The sequence below is a fragment of the Sceloporus undulatus genome, chromosome 8 (assembly GCF_019175285.1).
Source record: "Sceloporus undulatus isolate JIND9_A2432 ecotype Alabama chromosome 8, SceUnd_v1.1, whole genome shotgun sequence".
Lineage (NCBI taxonomy): Eukaryota > Metazoa > Chordata > Lepidosauria > Squamata > Phrynosomatidae > Sceloporus > Sceloporus undulatus.
The window spans coordinates 28,354,684-28,374,623 of record NC_056529.1 but is presented as its reverse complement, the minus strand read 5'-3'; the positions used below and the strand labels follow the sequence as shown (position 1 = coordinate 28,374,623).

The 19,940-nt window shown below is 42.3% G+C and overlaps 1 long non-coding RNA gene across 1 annotated transcript in view; it reads right to left on the bottom strand.

The window, feature by feature from the left end:
• Window positions 1-19,940, bottom strand: part of LOC121914169 — a 73,422-nt gene that overhangs the window by 491 nt on the left and 52,991 nt on the right. The window contains exon 4 of the long non-coding RNA XR_006100477.1: window positions 6,235-6,368. This is a non-coding gene — a long non-coding RNA (uncharacterized LOC121914169). The remainder of the gene's footprint in view (window positions 1-6,234; window positions 6,369-19,940) is intronic.

The window sequence follows — 19,940 nt, the reverse complement described above, 5'->3', positions numbered from 1 at the left end:
CAGCTTGACCCCACTTTAACTGCCATGGCTCAATACCATGGAATTCTGGCATTTGTCATTTTGTGAGGTATTTCACCTTCTGCGTCAGAGAGCTCTGGTGCCACAACAAACTGCAAATCCCAGAATTCCATAGGATGGAGCCATGACAGTTAAAACAGCATCAAACAGTATTATTGCAACCTCATATTGGCCTAGCCCTGCTGCACTCTGCGTAACATAGATTCCAAATGTTCCCACATTTTTAAATTTTTGAAAAAGCTAAGTTGAATACTTCTCCTTTTTAAAAAAAGCAAGGCTACACCATTTGAAAATCTCCCATGATGAAGCACCATTTACTGGACATTGAACAGGGGTGTGCGTGTGTATATAAAGATGCCATCCCAGATAACCTTTGTGGATATTTGCAGGGCCTGCATTTCCCACGTGACGTAAACTGGTCCCAAGTGTGTTCTGGAACTGAGAACTTAGCAGTTTTTGCCAGGTTGGTGGCTCATGGGAAGAAACCATCCAGGGAAGGAACCATCTTCTTCCCATACCATGTCCCTGTGAATGATCCAACATGCCCACTTAGCATCATCCCCAGGGGCACCAGAGGTCCTCTTTCAAAGGATGGGGCATCCAGGCTGCTGCCAAGCACATCCTTCGGCATTTTTCAAGTTTAAAAAAAGAAAGAAAGAGAAGGCTCTTGGATGACTTTGACAAGAACAGTCAGTGCTACACTCTCGCTGCAACTTTTGCTCCCTCCAGTACAAGCCATACTGTCCTAGTATTGAGCCGTGGCAGCTGCAGCAGTGTCAAAATGCAAATTAATTTTGCAGTGCAGATGCAGATATGGGAATATTAGTCTTTTCTAGATACATATCCTTCATGAACTGCAGTGTCCAAAACAGGGCACAGTATTCTAGGTGAGATCTGACCAAAGCAGAATAGAGCAGGCACTATTATTGTTGCTTATCTGGATATTATACTCCTATCGATGCAGTGTAGAACTGCATTGGTTTTCTTGGTTGCCGTGTTGCACTGTTGGCTCATGTTTAGCTTGTAGGAAACATGTCTTTTCACGATATAGCCAAAGTACGACAGTCTCAGTTTATTCACACTGGCATTTAGGGAAGAGTTCAGGTTTGATTCGCTCTAGGACCCATTTTATTTGTTTTTCTGGCAGTCCATGGCATCTGCAAAACCCTCCTCCAGCACCACATTTATTTGGAGGAAATCCAACTGATTAAATGTAGGTGCCCATTAAACAGAGCCGAGTTGCACCAATGCTTTGAGTATTACGCTACGGATGCTCTTTGAACCAGCATTTTTCACATGCTTTTTCATTTGTTGTTAATGAAGCCTCACTCTGTCCTTATGCAAGGAACATCACCTGAAAAGTTGGTATCATTCTGAGCTTTTCCCAGGAATAGAAATTCAGCACTCTGTCTGCAACTGAATGCCAACTCTGACTTTACATGAACCTTATTCTTCACCCGGCAGAGAGGGAGGTTTTCTTGGCTCTTGAATAGGACAATGTTTTATTTCTCTCTCTGTCTCTCTGCCAGGAATAAGCCAAACAGGTGACTTTCTTGGCTTCCTAGCCTACTACCTGAGCCTTATGTTCGAGGAGAGATCTATCACTGGCAAGCCGTAGGAAATGTCAGGAACAATTAAGAGTGACCCCTGGCATTAACTTCATCAGAGTCAATCTGTCTTCCTCAATAAAAATCTGTTGGAAGGAACTGCTGATGGTAACTGTATTTATTCGGCCTCCCAGTTATTGGCGTCTGCAGTTTTCATTCAAAGAAAGTGCAGCAAATGCATCCATCTGTGCTCATAACTAAGGAAGAGAATAGAATTTACAAAAGGTTAAAGCCAAAACAAAGAAATCAGCTCCAGATTCGAAGACAGCTTGGGCACAGAACTAGCAGTGGGCAACCTTCTTGGTTGAGATTGCTAGATGGATCGGTGACCAATAGCTTGCCAGTTAGAGAGCGAATCTGCTCTGGGTTTTCGTTCCAACTTTAAGGCGCACTCCGTGGCGTTGAATTCTCCATCCAAATAAGTCCAGCATCTTGGGTACCTCCTTTAATGTTTGGACTAAAACCTGATGCGGATTCTCCACCCCATTGCCATGGAAGCCCCTAGATAGCTCCTTGAAGGCTTGTTTGGTGGTAGTGGCTATAGCTGGGGTTTGTATGAAAGCTGGCTGCTTGGGTTCAAAATCAGCAAAATCAGTATCAAATAAAAAAGTAATTAATTTTTTAAAAACTTTATATTTGACTTTTTAATGTTTTTTGTATTGTTTTTACTTAGTACTGTTTTAATAGTAAATAATTTCATTCTTAAAAGCGAAAAGCCGTTATAATTTGGTTCTGCTCCAACCAGTGAATACAAAAGCAATATAAAAAGAACAAGGCAGAAAATTTCTTTTAAAACCCCATCAATAAAATACAATAATAATAATAATAAAAACATGGAACAAATAAGACTTCTAATCAACACCCCCAGCTTGAAAACTAAGCCTAATCTTACTAGCAGTTAAGCCAAATTTTGTACTGTTTTAAATTGGTTACTAGCTGCCTATATTGGGAGAAAAGTGGGATATCAATCAATCCATCAATCAATCAATCCATATCATGTTCCCTGCATCTTGGATACTTTATGTGGAGTTCAGACTAAAACCCAGAGCAGATTCACCACCTAATACAGTTCTCAGCAAGGCCAATAATCGTTCTTTCTAGAAACCACCGTGGAAACCGTCCCGCACTTTGTTATATTTAGCACTTTTCAGATGAAACGCAATCAGAGGGAATATTTGAAGTGTTTTTCAAAATGACGAAAAGCCTTTCATTAAGAACGAAGGCAGGGTCTCTGTCGCTTTGTGCTGGTGCGCATAAAACTTCAATAAATGAGCATCAAACCTCTTGCCTGACAAATCATGGGAGGGGAAATATTTTCTTCTGTGTGATGAGAGTTCAACAATAAAAACAAAAATGCACCTTCAGAGCGGAGTTGTAAAAATATCTCCAGGAAAGATGGCATGACTCTTGGTTATTGATCAGCAAATGGGCCCACCTTTGGGTTATGGAGTCTCTAGCCTGGTTTAATTTGGGCGAAATTGATTCCCCATAAAGCTCTCGATGCTGATGTTGTGGGATGTTTCCCATGTTTGAGGGCTGCTGCTATTTTTAAACGCATCTAGCACATGTTTGAGTTACGATGCAAAACATTTTGTACATTGGGACGTGAACGGGGGAAAGAGAAACGGAGAAGAGAGGAGCCCACGAAAATAGGAGATGTACTGAAATATTTAACAAATTCCCCTTTTATGTCTCAAAAGGCATGTTTTATTTAGCGGATCCCAGAAAGCGTAATTTATATTCGGCTGTTTATCTGCCCCGAGGTCATTGGCCGCAGCAAACAAAACGGAGGGAGAGAATCCTCCGGCTGCTCAAAGAGATCCATTGTTGTCGTTGCTCAATGGGAGGCCTGATTTTGTGTTTTTAGAAAAATGTCTGCATTATGGGGGTGGCGATGGCAGTTTAGAGGGTTTTTGCTTCTTTTTTTTTAAGGAGAAGGAAATGACTAAATAAAGGGAAAGATAAAAAAGATTGGCCCAGAATCCCTTTTCCATCTCGGCATAGGTTTTCATCCATTGTTCGGATGACAACTTTGCTCCTTTGAAAATGGGACTTGATGAAAGAGATGTCTTCTAGGTAGCATGACAAAGAACAGAGGAGAAGCATTGAAGAACTAAGGGAGTGGTCCACCTCTAGCCAAGCTGGGATCCAGTTTTCAGGTTCCTGGATTCTCTCCATGACTTACACTAGTAGATCCCAGAGGTTATACTAACATATACATTTCTTCCGATGTTGGACATGGAGTCATCCAGTACTTCCTTCCATAAACATTTTTCCTGCTCTATGAAATGGCAGGTGGTGGCTTTTTTGTGAGTAGGGGCTGGTCTACATGGGATGTTTACTCTGTTTCCACTGTGTCCTGTTTACATGATGCAGGGCCAAAACCCCAAATCAGATGCAGACTATTTTCATAACGTCTGCACCTGATTTGGTCTTTCCTCCCCTTCTGAATTGTCCTCCTGAAATGCAGATGAAAAAGTAGGATGACAGGATTAACCAATTTGGGACAGTTGGAGGATCTGCCATTCTGGGAGTCATACTCCAAAAGGGTAACTTCCAAGCTCTAGGCCAGGCCAACATTCATATCAATATACAGATTTCAATATCGATTTGTGGAGCATAAGTCTTTTTCCACCGGCACAGTTGGCGGCATCGATGCACCTGTGGTTTTGTGTGGTAATGCTCATGTTTGTGGAGCATTCGCCACAACTTGGGCCCAGCTTTCATGGGCAAAGGGAAGGTCAGAGGGAACGAGTCAGGCACCAGCTGGCCAAGTCAGCAGCTTTCTGAGCCGAACACAAAATGAATCTGGCAACCAGAAGGCCATTGTGACAACTCTGGAACAGGGAGACCTTGGCACACAGAATGACAGCAACATAGATACCACATGGCAGCTGGAATACATTGGGGAGAAATGACACCAAGGCATCAGAGAGATCTATCTCCGATACAACTCACCTGCCACTTTGTGTCTACAGTATCTTCATTTAAGCAATCAATAAAGACACATTAAAGTGGGTTTCGCTCTCCTGAGATCAAGGGACCTAGTCCAGAGAATAGTCTCGACTTCCATGTCATCCCATCCTCTCAAAACTACACAAGCAATTAAGTTGTAATTGGCCCCTTTTGGCCAAAAAAATACACCTGAGACCCAAGTTACTCTGTTACTCTTAATGACTGCTTGACATTGTTGTTGTGGGAAATTAATCATGTGTTTGGCTTAATTAATTAGTGGACCCCTTTGGCAGAAACTCAATGGATGGGTAGTAGTGACTGCTGACAAAGAGTGGTGTGTGGCTGGGGATACACCTGCCTGTTGTTTATGATTTTTATGATATTAATCATTAATAACTTATTTTAGGGAATGTAAGGGACTGCCTTGGGACTGTAAGAAATGGTATCTGATTACTTTTTAAAAAATTAACTGACTGTTTTTTGTCAATGTGGAAAGGGCAGATCCAGCTGATGATGGCAGGAGCACAGTTCTGCATGGGAAGTCTCTCCAGAAACACAAGAATGCACTCAGTGTAGTATGTCAATGCACACTGAGCATTGTGCAATGAGCTAAAAGTTAGGCACATTCACTTTTTCTCATAGATTACTCCACAGTGCTCTTCACTATAGGAACTGTGTAGCGGCAGTGAAATGTAACTCCACCAATAGATATTTATGTTACAGCAGAACAACGTAGGCTCTCAGCCAAGGAATTACTTTGGAAAGCATCCCAACTTCATGGTAACTAATTACTTTGGGCAGCTTTGGAACTGCAACAAACTGTACCTCCTCAGTTTTAAAAAGTAACTTTCCAAGCTCTGCAAGGGTTGCTTCTGTGTGGGCGGGATCCATCTGGTTCCCAGAGACAGGGACGGAGTATTCAAAACCAGGTGCATAAGAACGAGAATTAAATTTCAAGAACAACAGCAATAATCCTCAACCATGCCTTTCCCTGGTAGGATAATCTCCTTAAACATGTACATGGGGCAGAGAGGAAAAAAAGATGAACCGCTTGCCAAGGGAATGCAATTGCCCGTCCCTCCTTAGCCCCGCAGGGTTTATAGGTCAGTATATTATGTGAAAAAGGATGAGTTATGATGGGAAGAGAACCGCCCAGTATTATTCAACGCATAAGGCTGAAAGGAGTCATTCTCTCTTGAAGAATTCCACTTGAGATTTTAATTTGCAAAAAGGGAGGGAAAGATAGGGAGAGGTTTGGGCCTTGGTCCAAATGGGGTTGTTGCTGAGGTACTATTGGGATACCAAAATTTCACTGACGAAAACTGGGAAATATGTAGCAAAACAACATGAGAATGTGGCCAAGATGGCCAAAGTTAATAACCAGGATGAATGCACAAGCTAGAAGAGGCTGCCGCAATTTGCTTTTGTCTGAGTCTACAGGGAAAGGCAAGATCCCTCTCCATCTTCTCCTCTCCCTTTGCTAAGGCCCTTTTCTGCATGGGCCAAATAAAACAGCATCATCCCTGTTTCTACAGCAGTGAGTCTGGACAACACAGAACTCAATTCCTAGTTCTAGTGCAAGCCGTCCAGACAATGTCCAGCCACTTCCGCACCAAATGGTATACTCCTCTTAAAATGGTTTAAAATAACTCACGTTTTGCTCCAGGAGCCCTCTGTTGTGACTGTGGCTGCTTGCAATGTGTCTTGTTGTGCCGCCTGGTGCCACCACCGCTGATACAAGTTGCTTACTCTGAGGTTCGAACAAGGCACCCAGCCATGCAGTTGAGGCTGAGATAACAGACAAACAGACAAACAAAACAAACAGTTTAAGTAACTTTCCTAAACTTTTAGAAAGAGCTGCTATATATACCATTGGAGAAATCCTGGGTCCCCTAAACTAGTCTGCAGCCTCAAGTGAGGTGAAGGGTATTGTCCTCTTCAGTGGTCCTTCCAACAATCCCCAAACTTTGGTCCTCCAGATGTTTTGGACTTTAGCTCCCAGAATTCCTGGTTGGGGCTTTTGGGAACTGAAGTCCAAAACACCTGTAGGACCAATGTTTGGGAATCACTGGATGCCATTTGGTTCCTTTTCTCCAAACCAAAACATGACTTGGTTCAGACCTGAGTCCTAAATATTGGAAGAGAACCAGGCTGGGGAAATAACTGTCTTGCAACAACCCAAGAGGGAGGAAAGGAGAAACCAGACAGAGGTGACATCCATCTTTCAAAGCAGTCCTGAGCGACTTGAGGATGTCATAAAAATTTCCTGTCACCATCTGGAAATATAATATGAGAATTCTCTTTTGGAAGGTGTTGAAGCATGGAAATCTTCTGGATGAAATGAAAAAATAAAGCAACCTCCATCCTCAAATTAATTAGTTTCTTCATTAAGAGGATATCATGTGCTCCCTTACCTTTTGGAGCCAAATGAAGGCTGAGGAAGATCTGGGACTTGTTTTCAGGGAAATCGTTTGGATGTTACAGTGTTGCTGTCTGCATGTTTTGCTTAGGAGAGGCTTAAGCTTTTTGATCCTCTCCTAAGGTTAAAAGTGATAAACGTGTTGCCTTCTAGATATGTTGGACTACAATACCCCATCTTCCCCAGAAATATGGACATGGGGGATGATGGGGATTGTGATCTAACACATCAAGGGGTGTGGGCTGACAGATTGGGAGATATAACGGTGTGGTGTGCAAGAGCTTTGCTAACTCTGAACCCAGAAATGGGAAATCTCCACCCCCAAAATTAGGTAAATGATTTGTAATATGTTTCCAGAATTTTGTAATACAAATCTCGGGTTTTGTAGTGCCATGCACAACTGCGGTGTCTTTCATAGCACACCATGATAGCTCTTTGATGCCACATTAACTGCCACAGCTCCATCGTAGGGAATCCTAGGATTTGTAGTTCAGTGAGGCATTTAGGATTCTATGCCAAAGAGAGCTTTAGCACCACACAAAACTACAAATCCCAGTAGGGAACAGAACCTGGGTACTTAAAAAGGTAACCGAGTGCTACAATGGTGTTGTATAAAAGAGAATACTAAGACTAATGTGCAATACCTTGCGGAAATTAATAACTTTAATGAGAGTGTCGTATCAGATTCTGGGGTTATGCAGCCCAATCCCTTTTCGTTGGGCTGGCTACCAAGTTTCAACACAGAATTGTGTCCTCCTTCCCCCCCAAAGAGAAAAATTATCCAACATCAGTTGAAATGTGGTCTTTCCCCTCCCTGGCCATATGGCTGCGGTTTTAAGGATGTCGAATCCCTTTTAAACAGCTTATTCTTGTTAATTACACAAACACATGTCTTGGACTGTCCATGTTTCAGGCTGGGTGGTTAGATCCCTTCCCACCACCTTCCCGTGATATTTTCTTAACATTATTCTTGCTAATGGCCTCATTCTGTCCCTCTCCGTGCCAAAAGAGACGGGTTCTAATTCGGCATCTTTGAACTCTAGGCATATTTCTAGCGTAATTGCTATAAAAAGAACAGCTAAAGCTCCAAGATGCGATCTTGCAACCCTACCCATATTTTTTTCCTTGGAACGGAGGGGGAAACTGGATGTGGGATCATGTTGAATCCTTTTCTCGTAACTGACAATTTCATTGTGGAATTCTCTGGTGTCATCAGGATTTGCACAGTTTCTCAGTAATTAACTAGCCATTGTCTGTTGGAGACAATGCCGTGTTTGCGCCACGAATGGGAAGACTGCAGCCAACTTAGATATCAGCCTTGCATTTGCTTCGCACAATTGGCATGTCATTTTCATCACCGTCGGAGAAGCTGGGCCACTGTCTTACCTCCGTCCAAACATATTATACAGAAAACAAAGGAGCAGCCCTTTGCAAATTCCTTGCCCAAAATCTGAATGCAAAGGGGGAAAAAAGAAGAAGGCAAGAAATAACAGTGTGGAAGAAAGAGAGAAGATGTTTGAGGTGCACACAGTTATTACTCAGTTTATTCAGTGAGTTTTGAATGTCACCGCTGTACAAATTTGCATTATAATGAGCTGGTGTTCCCAGTATGTTTTGGGTTCACTAATCTCTCCAACTTAAACCTTTCTGTTATTTACACATCCCATCATTTTGGGATAAATGGAGCTTGCTTCATTCCCGTGAATGATACAGAGCGAATACGATTCAGAAGCATATTCACATTGTTGAAGATACAGATCAATGCGGATCTTTCAGGAAAACTTGGGGGGGGGGGGGAACAGTATTGAATATCCTGGGTTAAGAGTGTGTTTTCATAGCCCCCCTGCCCAAGTGCATCGAGTGGCCAAGTGTGAATACCAAGGAAATAACCTGGATTCATCCAAGAGTATTTTCATAATCCGAATGGGGCCTAAATCTGAATTCTAAGGGTATGGCAAAATACCCATCCAGACAATGGCTAGAAACTGTAAAAGACCACTACACATGAGGACACTGTTGCCGAGGCCCTGATATGCATCTTCACAATCCACTAGGAATGATATATGGCACCTCTGCTAGGTAGCTAAATATGTACAAAATTGCATAACATAGACCACAATACAATCATAACCATATATATATATATATATATATATATATATATATATATATATATATAAAATTTATCATGAAGTGTGATAAAACCATTGTTCCTTCATCCTGCAAAAGGCCCACTCAGCAGAAATCCTTGCCCCACTTCCGAGTATAAAATGCAGGTGGCCAGACTATGCGGTGGCACCATCTGGCACCAGAGTTTGCTGCCGGCCTGAAATAAACCCCGGGTGTCAGGATGATAAAACCGTCATGGGCTCTCGAAAGGGAGACTGTCACAGCGAGTGCGCTCCCGTAATTAATGGCGCTGCCACACACTTTCCAGTTAGGCCAAGAATTAAAAATGTGCTCCCTCTAAGGGACCCAAAAGTTTTTTGTGGAAAAAAATCTCTTCTTTGAGTTCATTATATTTGGAAGGGTTGGAACACACTATCTCTTCTCCTTTAGAAGTAACAGCTCTGTTTCTTCTCCCATTCCCTTTTTTAGCGATAGGTATGGTGACATTTCATTAGAAACCCCCCCAAAAAATTAAAGCCAAGGAAGTTGTTCAGTTACTCACAAATTTAGTAGCTTCTTGAGAAAAGATTTCTACAGTTAAGTGGCTAGTCTTCATGGCTGCAAAGAAGATTTACTCACAAGCAGTGCCTAGGCCCAGGCCTGATGTCTAGAAGAATGGCTTGACACACCAAACCAAATGCAATTCATCATCTATGCATTGCAAACTTGACACTCCAAACCAAATGCAATTCATCATCTATGCATTGCAAGATCAGTGGGATCCCTGGTACTGAAAAGTAGTGAACTTTTCCTGAGCTATAGTTTTTTGTGGGTTTTTCGGGCTATGTGGCCATGTTCTAGAAGAGTTTCTTCCTGACATTTCGCCAGTATCTGTGGCTGGCATCTTCAGAGAAAGCCTTCGACTTCACATTTTCCTGAGCTGTAAACTCTGGCGATAACTTCAGTGATCCAAGCAGAACTTAGAAAATGTGGCTTGGGGGACTGCAATCCCCAGACCCCAAATTCTAGGAGATGTAGTAGTCTTTTTAAAGGGTTACATTCCCAGGCTGTGGGTAAGAAGATGCTATGAGTGTTGCAGCATCAGGCTTTCTAAAATGAATGCCGTTCCCATGCTGTTAGGAATAAGTACTTCTCTCACAGTCGCCTCCTGTGCCAGGTAGCACGCCAACAGGGCAAAATCTTTCACTAAACAGCATGCCAAGGGGTTCAGATTTGCTTGGCTTGACTAAATAAGAACACCATCTCTCTTGTTCAAAATGGTTGCTGTTGCTCAGTAAGGACCACTTAATATATTTTGCTGCCTCTAGTAAAAGAAAAACTGGTACCCAGAAGCCAACTGGGCTGGCAGTTGAATCTTACTTTGCTTACTACCCATCAACTTGGTTTCTTATTGAGAAATTATACATTCTTCAAACTTGTGGTTTCTCTCTTTTTTTTTTAAACGTATCAGAGTATAAGAAATTTTAATTTTTAATCCGTCTATTTTAGTATTACCCTAAAAATTAAATACCTGAATCCCCCCATCTTATTTTCCAAAATTGTAATATTTCAGATTGGGGGGGGAAAATCTGGTTTTGTACCAGGTTTAACTTCATAGTTGCCTTTGAAGAAGTCTTGGGAAGTATTGTGATTGGTTGTTTTGGAAGAGAATGGTTCATCAAAGGTCTTTAGTGTCCATAGTTTTTCTTGGAGAGATAGGATGACTATTATACCAGTTTAAATCTGAGGTGTAGGAACATCCAAAGACGAGGGCAAGGGAGGTATTTCTTAGCCATACATGGTGTCTGGCCCAGTGAGAAATGATAGGAAGCGGAACCTGAGATGTTGGCTCAGGAAAGGAGGAAGGAAAAGCCAGCTGTCTCAATTTCGGAAAGACGCTGGGCAACATATTTTTGAATAAAATCTGCTTATGAACTCTCAGAATAACTCTACAAGGTGTACTCACATGGCTCTTCCCCGCTCCTCCACTTCCTAAGGCAATTTCCTGAAAGCGACAGCTGAAAACTTTATGAATAGAAGAGAACCAAACTGCCCTAGCATGATTCATGTTGGAATTTGTATTAAAAAACCACATAGCCATTTGTCATGAGCATCGTCATTCAGTTATGCCCTTCTGTTTCTTTTTCCTGATGTACCAAGGCACTCTTTCCCATTGAGGAGGTGATAATTTGTGTGTAAGCATAGTTTCATGGTCTGAGTGCTGGACTACAACTCTGGAGACCAGGGTTCGCATCCTGGTTTGGCCGTGTAAGCCTACCTTGGGCAAGTCACACTCTCTCAGCCTCAGAGGATGGCAATGGCAGACCACCTCTGAAGAACTGTGCCAAGAAAACCCCATGGGTCTCCGTAAGTCGGAAATGACTTGAAGGCATACAACAAATTCTTTACTTCCCTGAAGGGAAAAAATCAAACAAGGAAGGAAGGAAGGAAGGAAGGAAGGTAGGTCAATCAAATGAAGCAAGGAGAGCTACTTGCTGTACTCACTCTAAAATAGTGATCTGCTACTTTTACCCTCCCTCTGTTTATCTAGAGCCCTCTTTTTATACGGTATGTAAGGAAGTGCTTAGATACCAAGCATCCCTTTTAGAAGCGGTGCAAAGGAAACATTCTATCCTTTAGTCTCACTGGAGTTGAAAAAAACCCATGAGTCAACAGCATCTGAGTACTTCTGCAGGCGGAACTGGCACAGCCGTGTCTGCGGAGATATCAACAGAGACAACTAAGCAGACTTCTTGGAGGGATCAGATGTTCATTTCTGGGGAGATCCGGAAGGAAGCACCCGGTAAACCTAAGCAACCCACAGGGTGAATTACACTGGCCTTTGCAAGAGGTCAATTGGTTCTGCTATCATATGGATACTTCATCAGTTTAAAGGTTGAGGAATTGTGGGCACCACAATTCAAGAACAACAGAGATTCAACCCAGATTCATCCTGGATTATTTTCACCATCTGAATAATCCCACAGTTCCTCCTGTTCAAGCTGTTGTGTTGTATACATTCAGGCCATTGTGTGTAACTATGGAAGAGTTATACCACATGAACATTACACTGGATTGTGCATTCTGCAACCACTCACACAATGAGTAACCATGCTTCATGCTCACTTCTTGCACTATCTAGTTTCTCCCCAACCACCAAGTAAGCAATGGACAACATCCTAGAAAGTACAACTACTTGTGCAATGGCTATGCTACTGTGATACCACTTGAACAACTCAGATTTGAATACCTCCTCTGCATGACCTTCAAGAAAAAGCAATGACTTGCAGATAGTATTTATGTCAGGGTCGTTATTCGTAGGATTTCAGTCTAAGTGTTTTTATATGATGATATCTCATGGATAAAGTATGCTTTCTTGCACACTTGTTTAAGTGATGTTTATGCACTTTGTGCAATGTACTTTGCCAGACATTTTAAGTGAGTGAAAGCTAAGTTAAAGAGATCCTCTCAGATGCATGTCATCTGCTCAGGCTTCCTTGGTAACCTAGAATTGCTGGTTTATTACAGGAACGCCAGCCACTACTCCAGTATAAATGTTATGTCTGCTCTAGAAAGTAAGTTCTTTGAGTGCAGTGTCAATATATATCTGAAAGACTAATTGAAAAGTCTTATCTTCCCTTATGAGAGGTAGTGTGGTGTAGTGGTTTATGTGTAGGACTCTTTGGACTGTGGAGATAGAGGTTTGATTCCCTGTTCGGTCACAGAAACCCACTGGGTGACCTTGGAAAGGTCACACATTCTCAGCTTCAGAAAATGCTGTGATAGGTTCACCTTAGGGTTGTCATAAGCCAGAAATGACAGAAATGACACAACCACAAGAAACTGTATTAATAACTGCTATAGAATATAAGGGGAAACGAACAGGGGGTAGATTTATATACTGTCTTCCTTCCATTCCGGACCCAAGATGGCTTACAAGATAAGTTCAAATACAATACAACTAAATCAGTTATGATATTAAAGAACAATTAAAAGCAAATAGGTATTACCTGCAACACAGCACTGAATTAAAAACACTTTAAAGCATTTCAACCATAACGAAGGAAGAAAAACAATTATAGCACCCCCATTAAAAACTCTCCCAGTCCCACAGCAAGCGGTAAATGTCCAAAATCTTAGGCTTTTTAAAAATGTGCATTTTTTCTACTTTCATGGTTGTCCTGTGCCACTATCCCTAGAAAACGTGGAGGGCCCTCTGTATATATCATGGTAACATTTACTGCAAAGTGATAGTTCAAAGGTATCGGAGCAGAAAAGGATGAGGGAATCAATGTGATACAAGGCTGGAGTGTGTTGGATCCTATTATTATTGTTATCTAGATGGGGCCTTTCTTTATTTCACCCCGTCCTTCCCAGCCTAGAACCAGGTGCTGTTTAGGTTTTGGTGCTTTGCTGATGCAACAGAGCAGACCTCATGAATAAAGATGAATGTCACTTGATGGCGAAGAAAGAAATCCTCAAGCAAAGGCAGAACAAAAAGAAAGAGTCGTGCAGAGACTGGATACTTTTGGCTCCGCAGGCGTTCCCTGAAGGGCTCAGATAATACGTCTGAGCAAAAGAGCTCTCTGTCTGTTTTCTGGAGCTAATGGCTCCCCAGCAGGTCAAGTGGTTCAGCGGTTTGTCAACGAGAGATTCCTCAGCAAGTCCTGAGAAACACAATGGCAGTAGTTTTGATCAGAATTTCCTCCCTATTTTGCAGGGCTGAGAGAAAGCAACATGCAGAGCCAACCCTCAGTGCAGAACAATGGAGAAGGTTCTTGCTCTTGCCTTATACCGAAGCCACAAGTCTCCCATTGAGGCTGAAATGCCAGAGAGTCAGGACAGAGCATAGCAAGTTCTTCCTCAAAGAACAACCGTGGCACTCCCAGTTGCAAGATCTGCAGATGAAATTTGCCACAAATCATGAGTTACTGGGCATTCATTTCTTTCCCCAGTCATGAAGATACACCAAATAGGTGAGAGATAATAGGGATATCCTCACTGTACAATTAGTTGCAGTTTGGTCTAGTCAAGCTGACTTAACTTAGGGGCCAGTCACTCTTATGTTTTTTGCACTGAGAGATTTGCATCTGTGAATGGGTTCAAAATCGATTCAACCTTCCCACTACATTTTAAGGCAGTGAATCTCTCCACAGCATTTAAATCTGATCTGAAGTTCCCATTCGACATTGTTCCAGATTAAAATGGAGGTGCCTCCATTTCCTGAATGGTGGCTGCACGATCCAAATTGATCCAATACTTTACACACGCTATCTGAGGTGCAGATTCAAAAAGAACCGCTAAAGGATCCGGTGCCAAATGCAACAGTTTAAATGGGCTTTTCGGTTGCCTCCCTGCAAACTGCTCTGAGGACAATCAGTGCAAATGACAGGGAAATAACCCAGTTTCCAAACTGGGTTATTTTGTAGTGAGAATGGGCCTTACATTTCAAGTCTCCCTCTAGTTTGGAGAGGCGTGCTTAGCATGCTCTGCTTTAGGTTTTCCATAAGTCCAAAATCACTTGAAGGCACAACAGCCGCCACCACCATCACCAATGTGTTGAACCTTATCCAGCATCTTAAATCCAAAGTGGATTCCCATCTCCATTGACACAGAAGCTGGCCAGCCACTAAGTGACAAACAGAAAGTTTAGGCTAGTCAAAAAATAATAATGGTTGGGTTGGCTTTAGTTTGAAAGGGCGGTTGTCCCGTGCCATTTGACATATTTAAAGAGCGACTTCTAGAAAGTGATCCCACTTATCATGAGGCTCTGATAGAAGTCAGAACCTGCAAGTTAGGCCACCCTTTGCCAGAGGGTTAGGCTTTCTTTTCCACTAGATGCAGAAGCCATGGAGATGGTGACAGCCTATTAGCCCCCATTGACATCTGAGAGAAAGAGAGAGCGTGCCCATGCCACGAGCTTTTAAGGCATCATATTTCACCTGGAAGGGGGAATCTGAGGAGCAAGAAGTTCACACCAAAGCAATGTGGGCCCAAATGTCACTCTGGGTTTCATCCTCCTTCCTCTGACAAGAGATTCTCTTGTAGGAAAGTGGCTAGAAGCCAAATCAGACCTTAGTCCCTATTTACATAACCAACTATATTGGGAGGAAAACTCTGAAGGCTTCCTTTAGTCTGTGCTCAATGCTGTATAATATTACATACACTCTAACTTAGTGATTCCCAAACTTTGGTCCTCCAGAAGTTTCAGACTTCAGTTCCCAGGAGCCTCAGCCAGATTGGTCAATGGTCAGGAATTCTGTTCCAATTTGGCAGGGACAGTCCCAGTTAATCCTGTCATCTCACTTTTTCAACTACTTTTAAAATGTCCTGGTTTCTCTTTCATCCTACCACTCCTCCCTTTGTCCTCACCTTACTTCTGGAATTACAAATTACAATTACAATTCCAGCTTACTTCTGGAATTGTGGAATTTATGTATTTTGGAACATTTTCAATCCATGGATGCTTGAATCTGTGGCTAAAAAATCAGTGTATACGAAGGACCAACTGTACTTGGCCACCTTCCTAGTAAACATAAAGCACCCCAATGGCTCTGGGCATCTACTGCCACATCCTTCCGCCTATAGGTAGAAGGACATCTTTCCCATATGGCTGCTCCACCGAGTAGTAAGATGCACGTTCCTATGGGCCAGAACTGGTTACATAAAGTATTTACTGTATTGCCTGCCACGCTGTTGACAAGATGCCAATGAGATGATTAGGTGACGTTTGCTCAGCCTGGCTGGGAAAGGATTTCACTGGAGAACATCTGCTCTCTGCTCCGGTGGCCCGAGGTATTTTATGTAAGATGCTGGCAAGAGGTTTACAAGCCCTTCAGAGTTGGTTTTGTCCGAGTATGTGGGAAACCTGACCCCAGCCATCCTCAACCCTTCCCAAATTTAGTTCAGCGGGACAACTTACTCTTCCGTTCTGAAATATACTCACCTGTCTGGGACAGTTTGGAGTGTGATGTTTTGCTCAGTCCTCAGCCACCTAGGTAGGGCTTGGAAGGAATCGTGGAGTCCCATGATTTTTACTTCCAATAAATGTAATCCTCTTTCATTTTGGACTACAATTGGCAAGTTTTACCTGTATGGTACCTAAACATTTTTCTAGATGTAACAGTATAGGGAGATCTTGAGAAACTGACCACTAACAAAGGTAAAACTGACCTCCAATAAAGGTAAAACTCTTTCATTTAGACTACAGTTGAGAAGTTTTACCTATATAGCACCTAAAGTTTTTTGCAGATGTAACAGTACAGAGAGTTTTTAAGAAATCAAATGTTCTTTGCCTAAGAAAGATACAGTCACCTTCACACAGGACAGGAGCAACCTGGATCTCAAAGGAAGTTACTACTTTTGCACTTTGAACTCAGTTTGTAGCAACTGAAGAAGCTGAGGACAAAAGTGGAAAGTAGAAGGAAAAGAGGGAAGCTAGGACATTTTAATAACAGGTGAAAAAGTAGGATGGCAGAGGATTAATCAGGGCTGTTCCTGCCAAATCAGGACAGTTGGTGAGTATGCTATCAGAGGTTTGGACCAGAGCAGTGGGTCTTAATCTTAAGGCCTCTGGATGTAAAAGACTTCAATTCCCAGAAGCCCAAGTCAGCATTGACAATGATCACAGACTCTGCGACTGAATCTGAATCTGTCCACAATATCTGGAGAACCAAAGATTGAGAAACACTGGAACGGATGACTTCCAAGACACTGCTGGCTGTATTATTCTGTATTTCTCCATTGCCTTAAGAACTGTCCTGTTCCCCAGCAGAAGTGTTTCTTATGCATAGCAGAGAGCCAGTAAGGGATTCCCAACTGTGAGAATCAACCCAAGCAATCCTGATTCATATAGGAATCTGCCCAGGTAACCTCCCTTATCTTCTTTCTCCCAGTAGTATGCCAAGTATTGAAGGAAATTCTATGAAAGGTTTCTTTTTTCCTGCACCTCTAATACTATACATTAAAACTATTCAAATTTGGTAGGGACAGTTCCGATTAATTTTCTGCCTTCCCATTTTTTCAGCTGCGTTTAAAATATCCCAGTTTCTCTGTCCTCTTCCCACATTCCCCCCTTTCCCTTAGATTTGCAGTCTCTGCAAGCTGTTTTCAAAATGCAAAAGCAGTTTGCTCTTAACTCAGAAGAGTGGAGAGATCAGAATATTTCCCTTCCCAGTTGGCTTAGGCAAAAGCAAACTGCCGCAAACTTTTTTAGCTTGTGTTCTTTCATTATTCATAGCTTTTGCTATCTTGAGATTGCTTGATCACACATGTCCCAGTTTTCATCTGCGAAATGTTGGAGGGTAAAGCACCCTGAATTACGCATTTACTCTGGATCGATTTATTGATTTTTCTAATAGTTATGCAATACACTTAGGCACTATAGACCTTGCGAAGACAGAGCATCTATAAAATTCAAAAGGGATGAAATCAAATTTAAAAATCAATTCAAAGATAATCCCATCAAGGTAAACCACAATGGTCCCAAACATCAAGCCAAGATGAAAGGCAACTTAGGACCAGAACTTGAGGACTTAATTTTCATGGCCACAGGACCCACAATTGCTGAATTAATCCGGCCAAGATTTTTCCAAGAGAGGCTCACTTCATTATTGCTCTCATGAAGCAGTTAAGGAACCTCCATTTCAGAAAGACGTTTGGTGGTATATGATTTTTAACCTATAGTTTTTTGTGGGTTTTTCAGGCTATGTGGTCATGTTCTAGAAGAGTTTGTTTCTGACGTTTCGCCAGCATCTGTGTCTGGCATCTTCAGAGAATTGTTCCATTGTGGCCATTGCCTCCAGAAAGACCATAAAACTAATTTTCAAGGCAAGGTTGGGTGAAGATATTTTTCTAACTGGGGCAGAATATCCCCCTTCTTCCATTCATGCAAGTCAATGTACCTAGTACCCCCAAACAGCCCAAGTTATTTTGGCAAAGGGGTAGTTTGGGGAAAAGCTTTTCCCCAAAACAACTTTAGACTCTGAAAAAAAATTGAAATAAGTTTGTCACATGTATTAATCACAACAGTCCCTGCATACATTTTTAATGCTTGCCTGCTAAAGATTGCAATGGTTTATTATGCATGATGCACATCACTTTATTGACAAATACGGGGATATGTTTGCTCTTGCAGTGACAGTTTTATGCTTTCCAGAATTATCTTGCATCAACTGGGTGTTTTTCAAATTTCGCATTATCCTCTCCTCGTGATCCAGTGATGTGCCGTCCACAAACCAAGTGGCCAACAACGATGGACAAAAGTATTTCGGGGACTAAAGTATCTTCAGCAGGGTCTTCTCAACCCATGCAATGGGTAATATATAATAATATACTAAATAATTGCCTGGATTCTCTTCTTTTATGCTTACCCTAAAAGGGATGCCTGCCTAGTTGAATGTTCTTTTATGTAGCTATGATTGACACCTACAGTATTCCTTTGAAGAATTCTTTTTTAGTTGAAAAGATAGGCAAACATTATTTGCTGGATCAATGTATTTTTGTGCATGAGGAGTGGGGACTGTGTGGCCCTTTAAGTGTTTGATGGACTGTAACTCCCATAGTCCTTCAACATTGGCTAGGCTGACAAAGGATGATTGGAGTTGCAGTCCATATTTGGAAGACTAATATTCTTTGTCCCTATTCTATCACTTTGCTTGTAATGATGCTTCTTCAGAGTTTGAATAGCTACTGCATGGGCAACAATTCCCAGCATGTCCCTTGCAAAATGGGGGATTCTGGGAGATGAAGTCTTAAAAGTTACCCTTCTTTACCTTGTGCTTTATACTGCCACTGTCTTCTGTGGATCCCTCACTTTGTTTAGTGGGAAGCCAGAATTTCCCCCGTCATAATTTTTATCTTCCAGCGTACGTGAAACCCATAAAATGCCCAAGATATGGAGACAATTGAGAGGGGATATGGAATAAGACCTATTATCACTGGGAGTCAAGGGTTCGAATCCTGGCTCGGCCATGGAAACCCACTTGGCAAGGTACACTCCAGCCTCAGAGGATGGCAATGGCAAAGTTTAGCTCCATCTAAACACCTGCTTGGCTGAGCTCCATCTGCTCCTTGGTGCCCACTTGTGGGTTAGGAAACAACCAGACACTGCAACATCTGGGATGACAAAATATTTTGCTTCTGCAAAGGTTTTCCAGAGCATCAAAATGTTCTCTTTTTTTTGGGGGGGGGGGTGACATCTCCCAGACTCCCCCAAGTGCACCCTCTCCAAAGTACACCTCTTTATTATGTAAGAGAGAAAAAGAGCAAGGACATTTATTGATCAGGCTTTGGCTGGGAGAAAATGTCCTGTGCTGTTGCATTACATTGATGCTAAAGTGCTTTCAGAGAGGAATAGAAGAAAAAAACAATGGGGGGTATGTGATGGAGAGATGAAAAGCCATAATTCCTGGTGAGGCAAGGATGGAGCCATTAAATGGCTTTGATTATGTGGATTTGTTTTGCCCTAAATTACCTGACTTAGGGCCCATACAGACAGGCCAAAATAAAGCTGCTTCAGGTCACTTGGGAGGTATGGTGTTTCAATGATGCATGCGTCCTAAGAGTCCGGAAGCTGCGCCAAAGCCGCACTCCAGTCCTTGGGACTGGATCATGGCTTTGGTGCAGCTTCCGGACTCTTCGGACACATGCATCATTTAAACAGCATACCTCCAAAGTGACCTGAAGCAGCTTTATTTTGGCCTGTCTGTATGGGGCTTATGACTCTGGAGGTGGTTCGATTCTCTACTCGGCTATGGGAATGCACTAGGTGTCCCAGGCAAGTTACATACTCTCAACCTCAAAAAATCCCACATTAGGGCCTTAGAGTTACC